Source organism: Choloepus didactylus, chromosome 9 (assembly GCF_015220235.1).
Source record: "Choloepus didactylus isolate mChoDid1 chromosome 9, mChoDid1.pri, whole genome shotgun sequence".
Lineage (NCBI taxonomy): Eukaryota > Metazoa > Chordata > Mammalia > Pilosa > Megalonychidae > Choloepus > Choloepus didactylus.
Genome location: NC_051315.1, coordinates 3,813,830 through 3,838,488, shown reverse-complemented (window position 1 = coordinate 3,838,488; position 24,659 = coordinate 3,813,830). Strand labels below are relative to the sequence as shown.

Genomic DNA, 24,659 nt, shown 5'->3' with positions numbered 1-24,659 from the left:
AACCATAACATGAAGTCTTATAAGAGGGCAATTGCATAATTGCATAAACATGTTTCCCATATCTGTTATTGGAAACATAATGAAGTTTTCAAAATTAATTAAATAGCTGTGCATATGAGATGCTACAAAATAGAAAATCTCTGCACACAAGAAAGTATCCTACCATGTTCATTAACTGTTATGATAAATTTTAACTGGAGGCTCACTGAATGATTAGTCTAGAGAATTGAATTAATGAATATATGTGGACACACCATTAACAGTCTCTCTTCTTAATTGTAGTATCTGATGTCCTACTCCAGAGAGGATCCTTTTGAAAATAATGATTTGGAGGAAGATACCATTCATTCCACATTGACTGACATGGGAAAGAAACTCTATTTGAACAAACAATTTCAAAAAGCTCTCAATTATCAGTCATTCTTCAGTCAACATGAGCAAATTCATACTGGACATAAGTCATATGAATGTCATCTATGTGGAAAAGTCTTCAGAAGTAGTTCTATCCTTAGACAACATGAGACAACACATGCTAGAGAGAAGCCATATGTCTGGCATCAATGTGGGAAAGACTTCACTGATATTTCTACCCTCAGACAACATGAGAGAAATCACACTGTGGAGAAACCATATGTCTGTCAATTATGTGGAAAAGACTTCAGTAAATGCAGTAACCTTAGGCGACATGAAAAAACACACACTGGGGAGAAACCATATGTTTGCCCTCTATGTGGGAAAACTTTCAATAGATGTAGTAACCTTAGGCAACATGAGAGAACTCACACTGGAGAGAAACCATATGTCTGTCATTTATGTGGAAAATTCTTCAGTAAATTTGATAACCTTAGACGACATGAGAGAATACACACTGGAGAGAAACCACATGACTGCCATCTATGTGGAAAATCCTTCAGTCATATTTATTACCTTAAGCAACATGAGAGAACTCACACTGGGGAGACACCACATGTCTGCCATCTATGTGGGAAATCCTTCAGTATATATGGTAGCCTTAGACAACATGAGAGAACTCACACTGGGGAGAAGCCATATCTCTGCCATCTGTGTGGGAAATCCTTCAGTATATATGGTAACCTTAAGCGACATGAGAGAACTCACACTGGGGAGAAGCCATATCTCTGCCATCTGTGTGGGAAATCCTTCAGTATATGTAATAGCCTTAGGCGACATGAGAGAACACACACAGGAGAGAAACCGTATGTCTGCCTTCTCTGTGGAAATTCCTTCAGTCAAAGTTCTCACCTTAGGCAACATGAGAGAACTCATACTGGGTAGAAACCATATTGTCTGCCATGTATGTGGGAAAGACTTCACTGATAGTGCCACCCTCAAACAACATGAGATAACCAACACTAGGGAGAAAACAGTCTGTCATCTATGTGGAAAACCTTGAGATATTATTCTGCCATTAGCTAACATCAAAGAACTCATTAAATGTGTGTGCATATGGAAAATCTAGCCACCCATCTAACCTTTAAAAATTGAAAGAACTCACAGGAGTGTAATTTTCTGTCAAAGTAATAAATGTCTAAGTGCCTTTATTTACAATCTATCCCTAAACTACATTATTGTACTATCTTGGGAGGAATACTTTATCTGTAATGTCCTATACTAGATTTCAGTTGAGCTCCAGCCTTTGTATGCAAGCATAGCCCAAAGTAGGAATAACTCCTAAATCAGAAAACTGGATAGAAAAATCTTTACCAGGAAGAGGAAACAGTAGGATAACAAGAGATAATTGTTGATGGAGTAGTTACTCTATGAAAAAAAAATGTGAGAAATCATTTATTTACAAAGCAATGTGTGGAATATATGTGAAGTTTCACAATTCATGAAATATCCACTGTGTGTACAGAAGGAAGAAAAAAGTCTTTGGTGGTTTTTAATTTATTCATCAATGTTAAATTTCTCATACTGAGAAAATATCAACCATAAAATCACAGGGAGAAAGTGTTCAGCTGGAGTGCATATCAGCAATATCAGACTGGGAAAAGAATCTAACAGTTTTACAACACAATTTGGCCACAAATTTGGAGTTTTGCCTCATAACCTATTAATGAAAAATAAATTAAAATGTAGGATTGTGAAGTGATCTGGAAGTGCTGAATGCAGACTTTCATAATAAGTTTTAGGCAAGGAAATCAGATATTTCTGAAGTAAAAGCTGTGGTTGAAAATTCTAGAATGTTAGCTTCAAATTTATCATACAACTCTAAACAAAATTATGATGACTAGATTAAATCAGAAAATAACTTTGAATGTTTACTGAAATATGTACAACCCAAGATGATGCGTCATAATACTTATATACTGTTAACAGGTATGTACATGGCAATAATGAACAGAATGTAATAGATCAGTTCAGGGACATTTCTGATGATATGGATATTTTCCCTTTGCAATGTCATTATTGGTCTTGCAACTCAAAATGAATTTAAAATTAAATTTAGAATAATAAATTTGTAAGTCCTGGAGTATTGGGGGATGTAGGGATGTAAATCCCCACAATCCTGGTCAGGCATTTGCTCAGTCCCTGCATTAAAATTCTGTTGCCACCATCTATCTCCAGGGGGTGGCTCAGGGAGCAGCTGTAGTGGGATGCTTGCTGGCGGGGCTGAGGTGGCAGGAGCTGGGGCAGTTCTGGGCACCCCTTAACCCATGGTCATTCCCAGTTATGGGCTCCAAGAAGAACTCCAAGTCTCTGAGCTCCAGATCCCTACACAGGGCTGCACCAGACACCAAGAGCTGCACCTGCGGTGGTGGTCATAGGTGGTTTGAGAAGGAGGCTGTGGAGGGTGGCACCAGACTGCAGAGGTTGAGCATGCACTGTGGTCATGGTTGCTGCTGCCTGGGTGGCCCTGAAATCACCTCAGTTGCCCACCCTGCTCCTGTAGGGATTCCTCCTTCTCTACCTGAGCCTGGAGAACAGCAGGTGCTGGTGCACATCAGCCACACTGAGAGCAGCCAGTGGCTCCACCCACCTGCTGCTCACAGTCTGGTCACCAGTTCACTAGTATGTGTTATTCTTGCTGTGCTGCTACCTGGCCTCTGATGCTTATGACAATAGGCCAGCACACACCTGTGTGTATGATATTATTACCTGTGGCTGTGTCAGCTGCCCCAGGCTGACCTGCAAGAGCAATGGGTGCCAGTCTGTGTTCTGTTACCACAAGCAGACCTAGTTTTGAAACAGACCTGTGATAAGGCCCATTAGCAGGAGGTCTGAGTTCACAGTTCAGGACCATGTACCCTTCAGGTCTCAGATAGGGGCAAGAATCTGGACCAGATGGTATCAAGCCTTCCCAGGATGCAATGCTGACATCACCAAAATGAATGACAGAAGCTTTAGTCACATGATTTCTGCAGAATGTGGCTGCAGATTTTGTTGGCTTTGTCTGAAAGAGATCTCAGACTTGCATTACCTGAAGCCTGTTGTCTGCCCCTTCTAGGGTAAGAAGCCAGACAGCCAGAAGATTCTTTGGCCACTGACCACATTGACCAGTGCTCCAGTGGGGGTTTCCATCATGGCTGGCATTGCCTTTCCTGCTGCCATCACTGGTATTCCTGTTTGTGTTGGCAGGAAGATTCTCAGCAGGTGTGAGGGAAGGAAAACCTCCAAGCACAGGAGAAATTTGAATATTGCAGGCAGACTGAGTTTTTTGGGCATGGCATCCCCAGTTATTGCTGCAAGTAGTGTTGTTCTTGGCTCCCCATTTTGCTGGCATGTGTCTATGGGTTTGTGCCCATTTCCCTCTGTCCTGAAGTGAAAATTTCCCTTGGGGGTGAAAATTGACAGTAGCTGTCATAATTCTCACACGTAAGTAAGATGTATCTCACATTATATATAAAAATAAAATCACCCTTGGTGATGTCAAATATGAAGTATAACTTTCTGGCTTCTGTTAACACTTGAGTCACAATGTTTTTATGAAAGATTCCATAATACTTAAAACTGATTGAACTTGATTATTTCTTATATCTCCACCATTTTACTATAAAATACATTAAGTTCACTCAATGTGTTATTGAAGTAACACCAACTTCAATGCAACATGTGGCATAATTGAAATCCCTAGTAAAAGATTCCAAGAAATAACTCCAATAATACTATTGATTTAATATTTTAAAAATATTTCAAAATGAAGGTCTCTGGAGATATTACAGAAATCCTTAAAATATAATCCAATGGGGGAAGTTAACTGGAGAGTGGTTGTATTTCTGTTTTACATTATGCTTCCATTTGTACATTTGACTTTTTAAACTATAATTATTTTGTTAGTTTCAATATGCATTTCAATATTTGGAGATGAAAGAATAGCTGAGTGATGACCTTACCTGGAAAAGTGATGGACTGATGTACTGATTGGTTGATGCATGCATTCACTTATTCCACCACAATGAATGTTCACAGATCTAGAAAATGGTAATAATAGCTGCTAGAAACTTTCCTTTCAATGTAAGAAAGTAGGTATTATTTGTGGGAATAATATTGATTAATAATATTGTGAAGCTGAATAAGATGAAATGTGTGGAGTCTTCTGTGTTGTGTAAAATACTATGTTTTACCATTCAAGTTGAACATATTTCAGAATGTGAATAAGCTGGGATATACAAAGATTGTTTTATGCATATGTGCAAATGTATGCAGAGTTTGTAAACTCTGAATAATTAACGGATGTTGATTCATAGCCAATTCCTTGTTAGCATTCCTCTTCATAACTGTCATTATAATTTGTGAAATTTTAACCTGTTTTTGAAGCCCCTATGCTTACTGTTCCCTAGGCTCAATTCTTAATAAACCCTAGTGAACAGCACATATTCTCCTGGACTTGCTTAAACGATTTATTTTCCTTGATGAGTTGAAAATGTGGAATAGATGACTAGACCTGCTTATCCTTCCACTCTCAACTTGTTTCAAGGAACATTACCTGTGCCCTCATACTTCCAATTCTGGTTTTCTTGTTCCCTTTTTCTTGTGATTTATGACTGTTTATTACACAGAGAACCTCTGATAATTGCCAGAAAGCAGGGCAGGTGCCACTTTCAGACTGACTTCCTCCTTGCAAGTTTACAAATTCTTTCATATTCTCCTCCCTGGTGGTCTTTAGCTCAGGACCATTTATATTTATTTTTTTTTTAAATCATCATTTTATTGAGATATATTCACATACCACGCAGTCATACAAAACAAATCGTGCTTTCGATTGTTTACAGTACCATTATATAGTGGTACATTCATCACCCAAATCAATCCCTGACACCTTCATTAGCACACACACAAAAATAACAAGAATAATAATTAGAGTGAAAAAGAGCAATTGAAGTAAAAAGGAACACTGGGCACCTTTGTCTGTTTGTTTCCTTCCCCTATTTTTCTACTCATCCATCCATAAACTAGACTAAGTGGAGTGTGGTCCTTATGGCTTTCCCAATCCCATTGTCACCCCTCATAAGCTACATTTTTATACAACTGTCTTCGAGATTCATGGGTTCTGGGTTGTAGTTTGATAGTTTCAGGTATCCACCACCAGCTACCCCAATTCTTTAGAACCTAAAAAGGATTGTCTAAAGTGTGCATAAGAGTGCCCACCAGAGTGACCTCTCGGCTCCTTTTGGAATCTCTCTGCCACTGAAGCTTATTTCATTTCCTTTCACATCCCCCTTTTGGTCAAGAAGATGTTCTCCATCCCACAATGCCAGGTTTACATTCCTCCCTGGGAGTCGTATTCCACGTTGCCAGGGAGATTCACTCCCCTGGGTGTCTGATCCCACGTAGGGGGGAGGGCAGTGATTTCTCCTTTCAAGTTGGCTTAGCTAGAGAGACAGGTCCACATCTGAGCAACAAAGAGGCATTCGGGAGGAGGCTCTTAGGCACAATTATAGGGAGGCCTAGCTTCTCCTTTGCAGCAACCGTCTTCCCAAGGGTAAAACCTGTGGTAGAGGGCTCAACCCATCAAACCACCAGTCCCCTATGTCTGTGGTCATGTTAGCAACCATGGAGGTGTGGTAGGCGAATACCCCTGCATTCTCCACAGGCTCCTCAAGGGGGCACTACATCTTTTTTTTTTCCTTATTTTTCTTTTCTTTTTTTTTTTTTTAACTTTCCCTTCTTTTTTAAATCAACTGCATGAAAAAAAAAGTTAAAAAGAAAACAAACATACAATAAAAGAACATTTCAAAGAGACCATAACAAGAGAGTAAGAAAAAGACAACTAACCTACGATAACTGCTTAACTTCCAACATGTTCCTACTTTACCCCAAGAAAGTTACCTAATATAGCAACATTTCTGTGAACTTGCTCCTACTATATACATCAGAAATTAACAGACCATAGTCATTCCTGGGCATCCCCAGAACGTTAAATAGCTTATCTGTTCTTCTTGGATTATTGTTCCCCCTTCCTTAATTGCTCTCTACTGCTAGTTCCCCTACATTCTACATTATAAACCATTTGTTTTACATTTTTCAAAGTTCACATTAGTGGGAGCATATAATATTTCTCTTTTTGTGCCTGGCTTATTTCACTCAGCATTATGTCTTCAAGGTTCATCCATGTTGTCATGTTTCACAAGATCGTTCCTTCTTACTGCCGTGTAGTATTCCATCGTGTGTATATACCACATTTTATTTATCCACTCATCTGTTGAAGGACATTTGGGTTGTTTCCATCTCTTGGCAATTGTGAATAATGCTGCTATGAACATTGGCGTGCAGATATCTGTTCGTGTCACTGCTTTCCAACCTTCCGGGTATATACCGAGAAGTGCAATCGCTGGATCGAATGGTAACTCTATATCTAGTTTTCTAAGGAACTGCCAGACTCACTTACAGAGTGGCTGAACCATTATACAGTCCCACCAACAATGAATAAGAGTTCCAATTTCTCCACATCCCCTCCAGCATTTGTAGTTTCCTGTTTGTTTAATGGCAGCCATTCTAACCGGTGTTAGATGGTATCTCATTGTGGTCTTAATTTGCATCTCTCTAATAGCTAGTGAAGCTGAACATTTTTTCATGTGTTTCTTGGCCATTTGTATTTCCTCTTCAGAGAACTGTCTTTTCATATCTTTTGCCCATTTTATAATTGGGCCGACTGTACTACTGTCATTGAGTTGTAGGATTTCTTTATATATGCAAGATATCAGTCTTTTGTCAGATACATGGTTTCCAAAAATTTTTTCCCATTGAGTTGGCTGCCTCTTTACCTTTTTGAGAAATTCCTTTGAGGTGCAGAAACTTCTAAGCTTGAGGAATTCCCATTTATCTATTTTCTCTTTTGTTGCTTGTGCTTTGGGTGTAAAGTCTAGGAAGTGGCCGCCTAATAAAAGGTCTTGAAGATGTTTTCCTACATTATCTTCTAGGAGTTTTATGGTACTTTCTTTTATATTGAGATCTTTGGTCCATTTTGAGTTAATTTTTGTGTAGGGGGTGAGGTAGGGGTCCTCTTTCATTCTTTTGGATATGGATATCCAACTCTCCCAGCCCCATTTGTTGAAAAGACCATTATGACTCAGTTCAGTGACTTTGGGGGCCTTATCAAAGATCAGTTGGCCATAGATCTGAGGGTCTATCTCCGAATTCTCAATTCGATTCCATTGATCTATATGTCTATCTTTGTGCCAGTACCATGCTGTTTTGGCAACTGTGGCTTTATAATAAGCTTCAAAGTCAGGGAGTGTAAGTCCTCCCACTTCGTTTTTCTTTTTTAGAGTGTCTTTAGCAATTCGAGGCATCTTCCCTTTCCAAATAAATTTGATAACTAGCTTTTCCAAGTCTGCAAAGTAGGTTGTTGGAATTTTGATTGGGATTGCATTGAATCTGTAGATGAGTTTCGGTAGAATTGACATCTTAATGACATTTAGCCTTCCTATCCATGAACATGGAATATTTTTCCATCTTTTAAGGTCCCCTTCTATTTGTTTTAGTAGAGTTATGTAGTTTTCTTTGTATAGGTCTTTTACATCTATGGTTAAGTTTATTCCTAGGTACTTGATTTTTTTAGTTGCTATTGAAAATGGTATCTTTTTCTTGAGTGTCTCTTCAGTTTGTTCATTTCTAGCATATAGAAACATTACTGACTTATGTGCATTAACCTTGTATCCCACTATTTTGCTAAATTTTTTTATTAGCTCTAGTAGCTGTATCTTCGATTTCTCAGGGTTTTCTAGATATAAGATCATATCATCTGCAAACAATGACAGTTTACTTCTTCTTTTCCAATTTGGATGCCTTTTATTTCTTTGTCTTGCCGGATTGCCCTGGCTAGCACTTCCAGCACAATGTTGAATAACAGTGGTGACAGCGGGCATCCTTGTCTTGTTCCTGATCTTAGAGGGAAGGCTTTCAGTCTCTCACCATTGAGTACTATGCTGGCTGTGGGTTTTTCATATATGCTCTTTAACATGTTGAGGAAGTTTCCTTCAATTCCTACTTTTTGAAGTGTTTTTATGAAAAACGGATGTTGGATTTTGTCAAATGCTTTTACAGCATCTATTGAGATGATCAATTGATTTTTCCCTTTTGACTTGTTAATGTGTTGTAATACATTGATTGATTTTCTTATGTTGAACCATCGTTGCATGCCTGGAATAAACCCCACTTGGTCATGGTGTATGATTTTTTTAATGTGTCTTTGGATTCGATTTGCAAGTATTTTGTTGAGGATTTTTGCATCTATATTCATTAGGGAGATTGGCCGGTAGTTTTCCTTTTTTGTAGCATCTTTGCCTGGTTTTGGTATTAGATTGATGTTAGCTTTATAAAATGAGTTAGGTAGTGTTCCATTTTCTTCAATGTTTTGAAAGAGTTTGAGTAAGATTGGCAACAGTTCTTTCTGGAAAGTTTGGTAGAATTCCCCTGTGAAGCCATCTGGCCCTGGGCATTTATTAGTGGGAAGATTTTTGATGACTGATTGGATCTCTTTGCTTGTGATGGGTTGGTTGAGGTCTTCTATTTCTTCTCTGGTCAGTCTAGGTTGTTCATATGTTTCCAGGAAATTGTCCATTTCTTCTACATTATCCAGTTTGTTGCCATACAGTTGTTCATAGTATCCTCTTATAATTTGTTTAATTTCTTCAGGATCTGCAGTTATGTCACCTTTTTCATTCATTATTTTGTTTATATGGGTCTTCTCTCTTTTTGATTTTGTCAGTCTAGCTAGGGGCTTGTCAATCTTGTTGATCTTCTCAAAGAACCAACTTTTGGTGATATTTATCCTCTCTATTGTTTTTTTGTTCTCTATGTCATTTATTTCTGCTTTAATCCTTGTTATTTCTTTTCTTGTACTTGGTTTAGGATTGGTTTGCTGTTCATTTTCTAGCTTCTTCAGTTGATCCATTAGTTCTTTGATTTTGGCTCTTTCTTCCTTTTTAATATATGCGTTTAGTGCTATAAATTTCCCCCTTAGCACTGCTTTTGCTGCATCCCATAGGTTTTGGTATGTTGTGTTCTCATTTTCATTCATCTCTATATATTTAGCAATTTCTCTTGCTATTTCTTCTTTAACCCACTGATTGTTTAGGAGTGTGTTGTTTAACCTCCAGGTATTTGTGAATTTTCTAAGTCTCTGATGGTTATTGACTTCTAATTGTATTCCATTGTGGTCAGAGAATGTGCTTTGAATAATTTCAATCATTTTAAATTTATTGAGGCTTGTTTTATGTCCCAGCATATCATCTATTCTGGAGAAAGTTCCATGAGCACTAGAAAAGTATGTGTATCCTGGTGATTTGGGATGTAATGTCCTGTATATGTCTGTTAAATCTAATTCATTTATCAGATTGTTTAGGTTTTCAATTTCCTTATTGGTCTTCTGTCTGGTTGATCTATCTATAGGAGAGAGTGATGTGTTGAAGTCTCCCACAATTATTGTGGAAACATCAATTGCTTCCTTTAGTTTTGCCAGTGTTTCTCTCATGTATTTTGTGGCACCTTGATTGGGTGCATAGACATTTACGATTGTTATTTCTTCTTGCTGAATTGCCCCTTTTGTTAGTATGTAGTGGCCTTCTTTGTCTCTCAAAACATCCCTGCATTTGAAGTGTATTTTATCTGAGATTAATATTGCTACACCTGCTTTCTTTTGGCTGTAGCTTGCATGAAATATTTTTTTCCATCCTTTCACTTTCAGTTTCTTTGTGTCCCTCTGTCTAAGATGAGTCTCTTGTATGCAACATATTGATGGTTCATTTTTTTTTGATCCATTCTGTGAATCTATATCTTTTAATTGGGGAGTTTAATCCATTTACATTCAATGTTATAACCGTGAAGGCATTTCTTGAATCAGCCATCTTATCCTTTGGTTTATGTTTGTCATATTTTTCCCCTCTGTCTATTAATATCCTTTATTGTACCCATACCGAATCTCTTTAGTACTGAACCTTTCTCCAAGTCTCTCTGCCCTTTCTTTGTTTCTCTGTCTGTAGGGCTCCCTTTAGTATCTCCAGTAGGGCAGGTCTCTTGTTAGCAAATTCTCTCAGCATTTGTTTGTCTGTGAAAAATTTAAGCTCTCCCTCAAATTTGAAGGAGAGCTTTGCTGGATAAAGTATTCTTGGCTGGAAATTTTTCTCACTCAGAATTTTAAATATATCGTGCCACTGCCTTCTTGCCTCCATGGTGGCTGCTGAGTAGTCACTACTTAGTCTTATGCTGTTTCCTTTGTATGTGGTGAATTGCTTTTCTCTTGCTGCTTTCAGAACTTGCTCCTTCTCTTCTGTGTTTGACAGTGTGATCAGTATATGTCTCGGAGTGGGTTTATTTGGATTTATTCTATTTGGGGTTCGCTGAGCATTTATGATTTGTGTATTTATGTTGTTTAGAAGATTTGGGAAGTTTTCCCCAACAATTTCTTTGAATACTCTTCCTAGACCTTTACCCTTTTCTTCCCCTTCTGGGACACCAATGAGTCTTATATTTGGACGTTTCATATTATCTATCATATCCCTGAGGTCCATTTCAATTTTTTCAATTTTTTTTCCACATTCTTTCTTTTATGCTTTCAATTTCCATTCTGTCATCTTCAAGGTCACTGATTCATTGTTCAACTTCCTCTATTCTTGTACTATGAGTGTCCAGAATCTTTTTAATTTGGTCAACAGTTTCTTTAATTTCCATAAGATCATCCATTTTTTTATTTAGTCTTGCAATGTCTTCTTTATGCTCTTCTAGGGTATTCTTGATTTCCTTTGTATCCCATACTATGGTCTCATTGTTCATCTTTAGTTCTTTGAGTAGCTGCTCTAGGTGCTGTGTCTCTTCTGATCTTTTGATTTGGGTGCTTGGGCTTGGGTTATCCATATCGTCTGGTTTTTTCATATGCTTTATAATTTTCTGTTGTTTTTGGCCTCGTGGCATTTGCTGAACTTGATAGGGTTCTTTTAGGATTTGTAGACCAATTGAAGTCCTTATCTCTAATTTATCAGATCTACAGCTTCGTGGACTACACTTTCTCTAACTAACCAGCAGGTGGCATCCACGAGCCACCTGTTCTCTACAAGCCAGTTCTCCCCTGCTTAGCCTTTTTGGTGAGTGGGGGAGTGAGTCTTGTGGGGTCCAATTGGTGTACCAAGCTTGCGTGTGTAGTTGGTGTTGCCTGCCCTGTATATGGGGCGTGTTTCTGGGCAGTCAGGGAGGGGGGGGGTGGCTCTAACAATCAAATCTCCCTGGTGATCGTAGAGTTTTAAGGCTGCTGCAATAGTCTAATCCTTCAGTTCAGTCCTGCCACAGTTTGTCTCTGCCACTGACCCACAAGTCCTTGGTATTGGCATATGGCTCCTGAGACTTGCAAGTGGGCCCCTCTTCCAGGCCGTGCACCCCCTGGTCCTCTGTTGAGGGATGACTGTGCTATGTCACAGGTGAGTGCCGTCCCCCCAGGGCGGTTCTGGGCTGCTGGGCTGTGTAGGGAGGCTCCCAGTCTGCTGAAATGATGGCTAAATGGGGCTTTGTTAATTCACACTGCTCTACCTTCCCAACTCTGGGACAATCAGCTGAGGTTGCAGGGAAGGCTAATGTCCACGCCCAGTTTTGTGGTGTGTGCCTGTTATTTGAAGCACTTCCATCACACTGGGTTGTCTGGGGCAGTTCTGGGCTATGGGGCTGGCGATGGGCAGGAGTGTTTCCTGTCCACCAGGATGATGGCTGTGAGCGGACACCCCCCTTTTCTTGGGAAGTTGTGGTGTTTAGTGAATTTTCTCAGCCACTGAATTATTGCGTTTTGTCTCAGAGCTCTCCTATTTCTGCTCTTGACTTGCCCTGCCCAAATTGCAGGTCTTTGAAGCTTTCTGTATTGGGCTTCTTAGAATAATTGTTTTAGAAAAAGAAAAAAGGATTAAAAAAAAAAAAAAAAAGGGCCCTCCTCAGAGATCTAATGGGTTATTGAAATGCTAAGAGACAAAGCAACCAGGGCCATTAAGGAAAGGTCCACAGGGCAGAGAGATCAGCTTTTCTTCGGGATTTGCATATGCGCTTCAGGGCCTGAGCTCGGGCCTGAGCTCTGCCCTTCCCCTTTCTATGTTCACCAGAACTCCAAAAATCCTCTGCTTTTATTTTGTAGTTTTTCATGTTGTTTTTTTTCTATGCCTGTCTCCTCTCTGCTGGGCTGGCTGCTCTCAGATTCTCTGGTGTCTGGTCTCCGTCTATCTATGGTTGGAGTTTGGATCAGTAGAATGAGTTTCCGATAAGGGCTGCTGCTGCAGTTCTCCCTTCTCCTTCCCGGAGCTGACAGCCCCTCCTCCCACGGGACTAAGCCTGGCAGGGAGGGGTGCGGGTCCCCTGGCCGCAAAAACTTACAGATTTCGCTGATCTCAGCAGTTCCACGTTTTCATGAGTGTTGTATGAAGTATGCCCAAAGTCAGATTGCTCTGTGGTGTCCAGTCCACGCAGTTCCTGGCTTTCTACCTACTTTACTGGAGGAGCAACTAAAACACACAGCTCACTAGTCTGCCATCTTGCCCCGCCTCCTCAGGACCATTTAAAACAATTCGTTAAGAAGTTTTATTTCTCCTGTTGATGCTGTTTTATGCCAAGCTGTTTACTGAAAGTTTAGTGATAGCATCATATGAATAAGTTGGCTAAAATGTCCACTTCAATATTTATAAATAGCTCTAATCTAGTAAAACTGGTTTCTTGCTGAAGGTCACGATCTTAGGAAGAATTTCTTAACAGTTTCTATGTATCAGACAACCTTTTCAACCCCATTATCAAACTATTACTGCCATATTACATAAGTGCAACAGACTTTGATTGTTTGAAGACAAAATAAAAACTCTTATTATGCTGCACTCCTGAATCAATTTTAGCTTTCTAGCTTTAATTTACATGTGACAGTACAGCAGAGTTAAAACTTCACAGCTTCATAGAAAGAAATGGTTCATGCCTTCACTCTGCCATTTAATTGCTTTTCTGGTTTGCTAATGATGCTCTTATGCAACATACCAAAAATGGAAAGATTTTATAAAGGGGATTTATTAGGTTACAAATTTCCAGTTCCAAGGCCATAAAAGTGTCCAAACCAAGGCATCAACAAGAGGATACCTTCACTGAGGAAAAGGCCAATGGTTTCTGGAACATCTCTGTCATCTGGGAAGGCACACAGCTGGCATCTGCTGGTCCTTTGCACTGGGTTCAAAATGGCTTTCACCTTATCTTCTCTATCTCAGCCTCTGTGCATTTTTACTTGTTCTCCCAGGGTGTTTCACTCTCAGCACCTGGAGTCCTCTCTTAGCTTCTCTGGGGCAAACTCTGGGCTTCTTCTCTTAGCATAGCATCTCCAAATGTCCTGTCTGCATCTCCAAGCATCTCCAGGTATCAGCATCTGTGTTGGCTCCCTGAGGTCTCTTAAGTACTCCTGTGAACCAATCAAGACCCACCCTGTATGGATGGATCCTCACTTCCATGGAAATAACCCAATCAAAGGTCTCACACACTTTCTCATTCATTATTTTGTTTATATGGGTCTTCTTTTTGATTTTGTCAGTCTAGCTAGGGGCTTGTCAATCTTGATCTTTTCAAAGAACCAACTTTTGGTGTTATTTGTCCTCTCTCTCTTTTTTTTTTCTCTATGTCATTTATTTCTACTTTAATCCTTGTTATTTCTTTTCTTCTACTTGGTTTAGGAATGGTTTGTTGTTCATTTTGTAGCTTCTTCACTTGATCCATTAGTTCTTTGATTTTGGCTCTTTCTTCCTTTTTAATATATGCATTTAGTGCTATAAATTTCCCCCTCAGTACTGCTTTTGCTGCATCTCATAGGTTTTGATATGTTGTGTTCTCATTTTCATTCATCTCTATATATTTAGCAATTTCTCTATTTCTTCTTTAAATAAATAAATAAATAAATAAAGGGAGCCCTACAGACAGAGAAACAAAGAAAGGAGAGAGAGACAAGGAGAAAATTTCAGTACTAAAGAGATTCACTATTGGTACATTAAGGGATATTACTAGAGAGAGGAAAAAATATATATGATGAACATAAACCAAAGGATAAGATGGCTGATTCAAGAAATGCCTTCACGGTTATAATGTTGAATGTAAATGGATTAAATTCCCCAATTAAAAGATATAGATTCACAGAATGGATAGAAAAATGAACCATCAATATGTTGCATACAAGAGACTCATCTTAGAGCATGGATACAAAGAAATTGAAAGTGAAAGGATAGAAAAAATATTTCATGCAAGCTACAGACAAAAGAAAGCAGGTGTAGCAATATTAATCTCAGATAAAATAGACTTTAAATGCAAGGATGTTATGAGAGACAAAGAAGGCCACTACATGCTAATAAAAGGGGCAATTCAACAAGAAATAACAATCATAAATGTCTATGCACCCAATCAAGGTGCCACAAAATACATGAGAGAAACACTGGCAAAACTAAAGGAAGCAATTGATGTTTCCACAATAATTGTGGGAGACTTCAACACATCACTTCTTCCTATAGATAGATCAACCAGACAGAAGACCAATAAGGAAACTGAAAACCTAAACAATCTGATAAATGAATTGGATTTAACAGACATTTATAGATCATTACATCCCAAATCACCAGGATACACATTCTTCTCTAGTGCTCATGGAATGTTCTCCAGAATAGATCATATGCTGGGATGTAAAACAAGCCTCAAATTATTCAAAGCACATTCTCTGACCACAATGGAATACAATTAGAAGTCAATAACCATCAGAGACTTAGAAAATTCACAAATACCTGGAGGTTAAACAACATGCTCCTAAACAATCAGTGGGTTAAAGAAATAGCAAGAGAAATTGCTAAATATGTAGAGATGAATGAAAATGAGAACACAACATATCAAAACCTATGGGATGCAGCAAAAGCAGTACTGAGCGTGAAATTTATAGCACTAAATGCATATATAAAAAGGAAGAAAGAGCCAAAATCAAAGAACTAATGGATCAACTGAAGAAGCTAGAAAATGAACAGCAAACCAATCCTACACCAAGTAGAAGAAAAGAAATAACAAGGATTAAAGCAGAAATAAATGACATAGAGAAAAAAAAAGAGAGAGAGAGGGGACAAATAACACCAAAAGTTGGTTCTTTGAAAAGATCAAGATTGACAAGCCCCTAGCTAGACTGACAAAATCAAAAAGAGAGAAGACCCATGTAAACAAAATAATGAATGAGAAAGGTGACATTACTGTGGATCCCAAAGAAATTTAAAAAATTATAAGAGGGATTTAGGAACTGGAGAAGATGGCAGCATAGAGAGGAGTGGAAGACTTAGTCCCCCCCAGAACAATTCATAAATGACCAAAAAAACTAGTAAATAACCTGGAATAACAGTGGGGAGACAAACGTGACTGCGCTTATCATCCACCAACCTGAATTGGGAGGAATGCCCGAGATCACAGCATAAAATCTGTAAGTAAAACTGCGGACCTGCGCTGAGAGCCGAGAGCCGAGAGCCCCTCCCTCACAGAAGCCGCGCGGTGCTAGAGAGCAGCACTCTCTCAGCCCAGCTCCAAGTGAGGTTTTAATATTAACTGCTCGATACAGACAGTGAATCCTCAATAAGCAGACAGAGGCTTTTGGTGACAACTGACCTTGGGAGAGTCGGGGAACATATCAGTCTCAGGACAGGGAGCCCAGAGGATCGGGTGCTATCTCTGGCTGATGGGTGAATGTGGGAGTTTTTCTGTCATCTTCTCTCTCTGTGGAGAAAACCTCAACTGTTCTCAGCCCACAACGCTTTGCAGCAAAGACAGCCTCAGACATTTTAAAACCAAAACACTTAGATCAGCAGAGTCACAGAAACAAAGAACTTATTGATATGCAAATGACATCTCTGGAGGGGGCACAGCTTCCCAAGAGGAAAGGGAGGAGTCCAGCTCTACTGTCCATCTTTCAGTCTTTCCAGAACCAGACCCCAAAGCCTGGGGGAGGAGAGCCACAGGCCACACCCTCTTACACAGGCAGTGACAGGTGCATCTGTCTGGCAGAAAAGCACAAGTGTCTCAATCCTTTAAGAAAAGCCATCAGGGAAACCAGATACTGAAATATTACCTCTTTCTGTGACCTGAGCCTGTTCTCATCTGGGAAAACCTGATTGGGGTGGCCTAGGAGGTCAGATGCCTACACAACAGAAAACTACAACCTACACTAAGAAAAACGAAGCTATGACCCAGTCAAAGGAACAAACGTACACTTCAACTGAGATACAGGAATTTAAACAACTAATGTTAAATCAATTCAAAGAGTTTAGAGAATATTTCACAAAAGAGATAGAGGCTGTAAAGAAAACAGTGGACATAAGTAAGGCAGAAATTGAAAGTTCAAAAAAACAACCAGTAGAATATATGGAAATGAAAGGCACAACACAAGAGATGAAAGACACAATGGAAACATACAACAGCAGATCTCAAGAGGCAGAAGAAGACACCCAAGAACTGGAGAACAAAACACACAAAGGAGCAGATGGAGAAAAGAATGAAAAAATATGAGCAACATCTCCGGGAACTTAAAGATGAAACAAAGTACAAGAATCTATGTATCATTGGTATCCCAGAAGGAGAAGAGAAGGGAAAAGGGGCAGAGGCAATAATAGAGGAAATAATCAATGATAATTTCCCATCTCTTGTGAAAGACATAAAATTACAGATCCAAGAAGCGCAACGTACTCCAAACAGAATAGATCTGAATGGGCCTATGCCAAGACACTTAATAATCAGATTATCAAATGTCAAAGACAAAGAGAGAATCCTGAAAGCAGCAAGAGAAAAGCAATCCATCACATACAAAGGAAGCTTAATAAGACTATGTGCAGATCTCTCAGCAGAAACCATGGAGGCAAGAAGGAAGTGGTGTGATATATTTAAGATACTGAAAGAGAAAAACTGCCAACCAAGAATCTGATATCCAGCAAAGCTGTCCTTCAAATATGAGGGAGAGCTCAGAATATTTTCTGACAAACAGACAATGAGAGACTTTGTGAGCAAGACACCTGCCCTACAGGAAATACTAAAGGGAACACTGCAGAGTGACAGGAGAAGAAAGGAGTGCATGATTTGGAACACAATTTTGGGAGATGGTAGCACAGCAATGTAAGCACACTGAGCAAAGATAGTTATGTATATGGTTGAGAGAGGAAGATTGGGAGCATATGAGACACCAGAAGAAAGGAGGAAAGATAAAGACTGGGACTGTGTAACTTGGTGAAATCTAGAGTGTTCAACAATTGTGATAAAATGTACAAATATGTTCTTTTACAAGGGAGAACAAGCAAATGTCAACCTTGCAAGGTGTTAAAAATGGGGAGGCATTGGGGGAGGGGTGCAATCAATGTAAACTAGAGACTGTAACTAACAGAATCATTGTATTATGCTTCCTTTAAAGTAACAAAGTTGATATATGAAGGTAAATGCAGATAGGAGGGGGGATGGGGAAGGCGTGTTGGACACTTGACATGGTGGTGTTGTCTGACTCTTTACCTTACTTTGATTTGGGGTTGCTTTTTCTTTTGCTACTTCCTGGCTGTCATTTTTTTTCCTCCTTCTTTTCCCTCTCTACCTTTTTTGATGCTCCCTCCTGCCTTGTGGAAGAAATGTAGATGTCCTTATATAGATAGTGGTGAAGGTGGTGAGCACATAAATATGTGACCATACAGAGAACCATCGATTGTTTACTTAGGATGGAATGTATGGGGTGTGAACAAAACCATCTTTAAAAAAATGGGTTGATGTCAAAACCTCAAGGGCAATATACTGAGTGAAATAAGCCAGACATGTAAGGACAAATATTGTAGGGTCTCACTGATAAGAACTAACTATAATGTGTAAACTCATAGACATGAAATATAAGGTACCAAGATATAGGACGAGGCTTAAGAATGGGGAATCGTTGCTTAATATGAGCAGAATGTTCAACTAGGATGAACTTAAATGTTTGGAAATGAACAGAGGTGTTGGTAGCAAGATGAGAGAATAACTAACAGAGCTGAATGGTGTGTGAATGAGGTGGAAACGGGAAGCTTAGAGTCATATATGTCACCAGAAGGAAAGTTGGAGGTCAAGATTGGAATGTATAAAACTGAATCCTATGGTGGGCAATGTCCATGATTAACTGTACAAATATTAGAAAACTCTTCCATGAACAAGAACAAATGTATGACAATACAACTAGAAGTTAATAATAGAGGGGCATATAGGGAAGAAATATATACCTATTGCAAACTATATACTACAGTTTGTACTATTTCAACATTCTTTCATAAACAGTAACAAATGTACTATACCAACGCTACGAGTCAACAATTGAGGGGGGTTGGTTAGGGATATGGGAGGATTCGAGTTTCCTTTGCTTTTTCCTTTTTTTTTTTTTTTTCCATCTTTCACTTTATTTCTTGTCTGGAGTAATGAAAAGTTTCTAAAAATTGAACAAAAATTAAGTGTGGTGATGGATGCACAGCTGTAAGAGGGTACTAGGGGCAACTGATTGTACACTTGGATCTTTGGATAATTGTATGGTATCTGAAGAATCCCAATAAAAAAATTATAAGAGGATTCTATGAACAACTGTATGCCAACAAACTGGATAATATAGAGGAAATGGACAATTTCCTGGAAACATATGAACAACCTAGACTGACCAGAGAAGAAACAGAAGACCTCAACCAACCAATCACAAGCAAAGAGATCCAATCAGTCATCAAAAAGCTTCCCACAAATAAATGCCTAGGACCAGATGGCTTCACAGGGGAATTCTACCAAACTTTCCAAAAAGAACTGACACCAATCTTATGTAAACTCTTTCAAAACATTGAAGAAAATGGAACACTACCTAACTCATTTTATGAAGCTAACATCAATCTAATACCAAAACCAGGCAAAGATGCTACAAAAAAGGAAAACTACCAGCCAATCTCCCTAATGAATATAGATGCAAAAATTTTGAAGAAAATACTTGCAAATCAAATCCAAAGACACATTAAAAAAATCATACACCATGACCAAGTGGGGTTCATTCCAGGTATGCAAGCATAGTTCAACATAAGAAAATCAATCAAAGTATTACAACACATTAACAAATCAAAAGAGACAAATCAAATGATCATCTCAATAGAAGCTGAAAAAACATTCAACAAAATCCAACATCCATTTTTGATAAAAACACTTCAAAAGGTAGGAATTGAAGGAAACTTCCTCAACATGATAAAGAACATATATGAAAAACCCACAGCCAGCATAGTACTAAATGGTGAGAGATTGAAAGCCTTTCCTCTAAGATCAGGAACAAGACAAGGATGACTGCTATCACCACTGTTATTCAACACTGTGCTGGAAGTGCTAGCCAGGGCAATCTGGCAAGACAAAGAAATAAAAGGCATCCAAATTGGAAAGGAAGAAGTAAAACTGTCATTGTCTGCAGATGATATGATCTTATATCTGGAAAACACCGAGTAATCGATGATACAGCTACTAGAGCTAATAAACAAATTTAGAAAAGTAGCGGGATGCAAGATTAATGCACATAAGTCAGTAATGTTTCTATATGCTAGAAATGAACAAACTGAAGAGACACTCAAGAAAAAGATACCATTTTCAATAGCAACTAAAAAAATCAAGTACCTAGGAATAAACTTAACCAAAGATGTAAAAGACCTATACAAAGAAAACTACATAACTCTACTAAAAGAAATAGAAGGTGACCTTAACAGATGGAAAAATATTCCATGTTCATGGATAGGAAGGCTAAATGTCATTAAGATGTCAATTCTAACCAAACTCATCTACAGATTCAATGCAATCCCAATCAAAATTCCAACAACCTACTTTGCAGATTTGGAAAAGGTAGTAATCAAATTTATTTGGAAAGGGAAGATGCCTCGAATTGCTAAAGACACTCTAAAAAAGAAAAAAGAAGTGGGAGGACTTACACTCCCTGACTTTGAAGCTTATTATAAAGCCACAGTTGTCAAAACAACATGGTACTGGCACAAAGATAGACATATTGATCAATGGAATTGAATTGAGAATTCAATGATAGACCCCCAGATCTATGGCCTGGAGGTTAAACAACACGCTCCTAAACAATCAGTGGGTTAAAAAAGAAATAGCAAGAGAAATTGCTAAATATATAGAGATGAATGAAAATGAGGACACAACATACCAAAACCTATGGGATGCAGCAAAAGCGGTACTGAGGGGGAAACTTGTAGCACTAAATGCATATATTAAAAAGGAAGAAAGAGCCAAAATCAAAGAACTAATGGATCAATTGAAGAAGCTAGAAAATGAACAGCAAACCAATCCTACACCAAGTAGGAGAAAAGAAATAACAAGGATTAAAGCAGAAATAAATGACATAGAGAAAAAAAGAGAGAGAGAGAGGGGACAAATAACACCAAAAGTTGGTTCTTTGAAAAGATCAAGATTGACAAGCCCCTAGCTAGACTGACAAAATCAAAAAGAGAGAAGACCCATGTAAACAAAATAATGAATGAGAAAGGTGACATTACTGTGGATCCCAAAGAAATTTAAAAACTTATAAGAGGATACTATGAACAACTGTATACCAAAAAACTGGATAATGTAGAGGAAATGGAGAATTTCCTGGAAACACATGAACAACCTAGACTTTGATAAGGCCCCCAAAGTCACTGAACTGGGTCATAACGGTCTTTTCAACAAATGGGGCTGGGAGAGTTGGGTATCCATATTCAAAAGAATGAAAGAGGACCCCTACCTCACACCCTACACAAAAATTAATTCAAAATGGATCAAATAGCTCAATATAAAGAAAGAACCATAAAACTCCTAGAAGATAATGTATGGAAACATCTTCAAGACCTTGCATTAGATGGCCACTTCCTAGACTTTACACCCAAAGCACAAGCAACAAAAGAAAAAATAGATAATGGGAACTCCTCAGGCTTAGAAATTTCTGTACCTCAAAGGAATTTGTCGAAAAGGTAAAGAGGCAGCCAACTAATGGGAAAAAGTTCTGGAAAACATGTACCTGACAAAAGACTGATATCTTGCATATGTAAAGAAATCCTACATCTCAATGATGATAGTACAGACAGCCCAATTATAAAATGGGCAAAAGATATGAAAAGACAGTTCTCTGAAGAGGAAATACAAGTGTCCAAGAAACACATGAAAAAATGTTCAGCTTCACTAGCTATTAGAGAGATGCAAATTAAGACCACAATGAGATGTCATCTCACACCAATTAGAATGGCTGCCTTTAAACAAACAGAAAACTACAAATGCTGGAGGGGATGTGGAAAAATTGAAACTCTTATTCATTGTTGGTGGGACTGTATAATGGTTCAGCCACTCTGTAAGTCAGTCTGGCAGTTCCTTAGAAAACTAGATATAGAGTTACCCTTCAATCCAGCAATTGCACTTCTCGGTATATACCCGGAAGATCTGAAAGCAGTGACATGAACAGATATCTGCATGCCAATGTTCTCAGCAGCATTATTCACAATTGCATTATTCACAATTGCATTATTCACGATTGCCAAGAGGTGGAAGCAACCTGAATGTCCTTCACACATGAGTGGATAAATAAAATGTGGTATATACACACAATGGAATACTACACAGCAGTAAGAAGGAATGATGTCATGAAACATATGACAACGTGGATGAAACTTGAAAACTTAATGCTGAGCGAAATAAGCCAGGCACAAAAAGAGAAATATTGCATGCTACCACTAATGTGAGCTTTGAAAAATGTAAAACAAATGGTTTGTAATGTAGAATGTAGGGGAACTAGCAATAGAGAGCAATTAAGGAAGGGGGAAAGATAATCCAATAAGAACACATAAGCTATCTTGGGTAAATTTAACATTCTGGGAATGCCCAAGAATGGCTATGGTCTGTTAATTTCTGATGGGTATAGTAGGAACAAGTTCACAGAAATGTTGCTATATTAGGCTACTTTCTTGGGGTAGAGTAGGATCATGTTCGAATTAAAGTAGTTATTTTAGGTTAGTTGTTTTTTTCTTACTCCCTTGTTATGATCTGTTTGAAATGTTCTTTTACTGTATGTTTTCTTTAATTTTTTTAATTTTTTATTTTTTATACAGTTGATTTAAAAAAAAAAGAGTTCATTAAAAAAAGTGAAGGAAAATTTAAGACATTTAAAGATAAGAAAAAGCTGAGAGAGTGCATTACCAGAAGACCAACTCTAAAAGAGATACTAAAGGGAGTCCTCCAGGATGAAATGAAAGGACACTAAGCAGTAAGTCAAAGCTATAAGAATAAATAAAGAAAATTGGAAAAGGTAACTACATAGGTTATTCTTGACTCCTAAAATTTCTTCCAAAATACCAGAAATGGATTAGTTTTTATAAAGGGAGTTTACTTGGTTGCAAAGTTAGTCTTATGGCCATGCAAATGTTCAAACAAAGGCATCAGCAGTAGGCTACCTTCACTGAAGAGCACTGATGGTGTCTGGAAAACCTCTGTTAGCTGGGAAGGCACATGGCTGGCATCTGCTTGCTCCTAGGTTGCATTTCAAAATGGCATTCTCCAAAATGTTGCTCTTGAGGTGTTTTGTCCTCTCTTACCTGCAGCTCCTCTTCAAAATGTCACTCTAAGTTACTCTCTGCATCTGGGCCTGTGTGGCTCTTTTTAAAGTACTCCAGTGATCCAATAAAGACCCACCCTGAATGTGTGGGGCAACACCTCCATAGAAATGATCCAATGAAAGGTCTCACCCACAGCTGATTGAATCACATCTCCATGGAAACACAACCAATAGGTTCCAACCTAATCAACCACAAGATTGCATCAAAGAATATGTTTTTTCTGGGGGACATAATATATACAGACCAGCACAAGGGGTAATAGAAGAACAAGACACACACAAGCCTTGCAGAATTTATTCAGCAATAAAAAGAAGTGAAGTGCTGGTAAATGCTACACCATGGATGAAGCTTGAAGCCATTGTGTTGATTAAAATCAGCCAGATCCAAAAGGACAAATATTGTATGATTTCTCTGATGTGAAATACTTAGAATCAGCAAAAGCACAGAGACAGAAAGAATAGTGGTTACTAGAGGTGAGAGTAGGAGGAATGGGGGTTATGGCTTGAGGAGTATGAGCTTTAGTTTGGGATGAAGAAAAGAGTCTGGAAATAGTGGTGAATATTACACAGTCTTGTCAGTGTTCTTTACGTTAAAGAACTGTCCACTTAAAAATGATTTTGTTATGTTATTCTGCCAGAATTAAAAATAAATAATAAATTTAATGTTTATTCATTATTGGAAAAGGTGCCCATGGAACACAGTTCCAAAGGCACACAGTAGGCAGACCTCACCCTCGTTCCTTCCGGGGAGCCACTGTTGGTGGACTCGTGGCCATCTATGGATCCTGGGGAAGTTGCACAGGTGTGTCTGCTGAAATGAACTCTTAACTCATCTCCCATCAGTTTTTTCAAACCCTGATCTTATATCCTTCACTGGTTGTAAAGCTCCTTGGCAACATGCCTATGTCATCTCCTCTCCTTCCTGGGGACCCCAAATCTCTGCAGACCTGGCTTTTGAGAGCTCTGATCCCTTGCCCAGCTGCCAGGGCCTGGTCCAGCTCAGACCCAGGGCTGGCTGGCCCCCTGCTAAGGTTCTTTCAAGTGTGCCCATGGGCTGCCTTCCTCATTCACTCAGAGGGTGTGCCATGCCTTCACTGCTAAGGAAGTGTATGTTGCATATACTGGAGGGGGAGAGAGAAGTGAAAGGGACAAGGAAGAGAAAGACACCACCCCCCTCTCCAAGGAGCCTCAGGTTTAGCCAGATCAGGTGGCAGTCATCTCTCAGGCTGCTGCAGAAGTGGAGAAGCTGCCCACCTCCTGACAAGTGTGGTGCCTGAATGCTGCAGCCCCTCTCCTAGCAGCCATGGTTGCCCCAGGAAATGTGCAGTAGTAGGCAGGCCCCCTTCTCTCAGAGGATCCCCTGCAAACCCACAAGTCCACTTCATATATCCCTTAAAATATGTATTTACCTGCAATACTGTAAGGTTTGAAGCAGGGGCAAGCCTGTGGGCCCACCTGGTGAGGTTCAGAGGGAACTAAACTTTCTTCACTCCTCCCTGAGCAATGAGCATATGGGTGGCAAGGATAGGGTGGCTTTCAAGGTTCCCTTAGGGTTGCACCTCTCATCTGAGTGCTGGGAGGGGCT

The 24,659-nt window shown here is 39.0% G+C and overlaps 1 pseudogene; it reads right to left on the bottom strand.

Annotated features, from left to right (window-relative positions):
- LOC119544550 overlaps nucleotides 1-24,659 on the bottom strand; it is a 44,993-nt pseudogene that overhangs the window by 20,111 nt on the left and 223 nt on the right.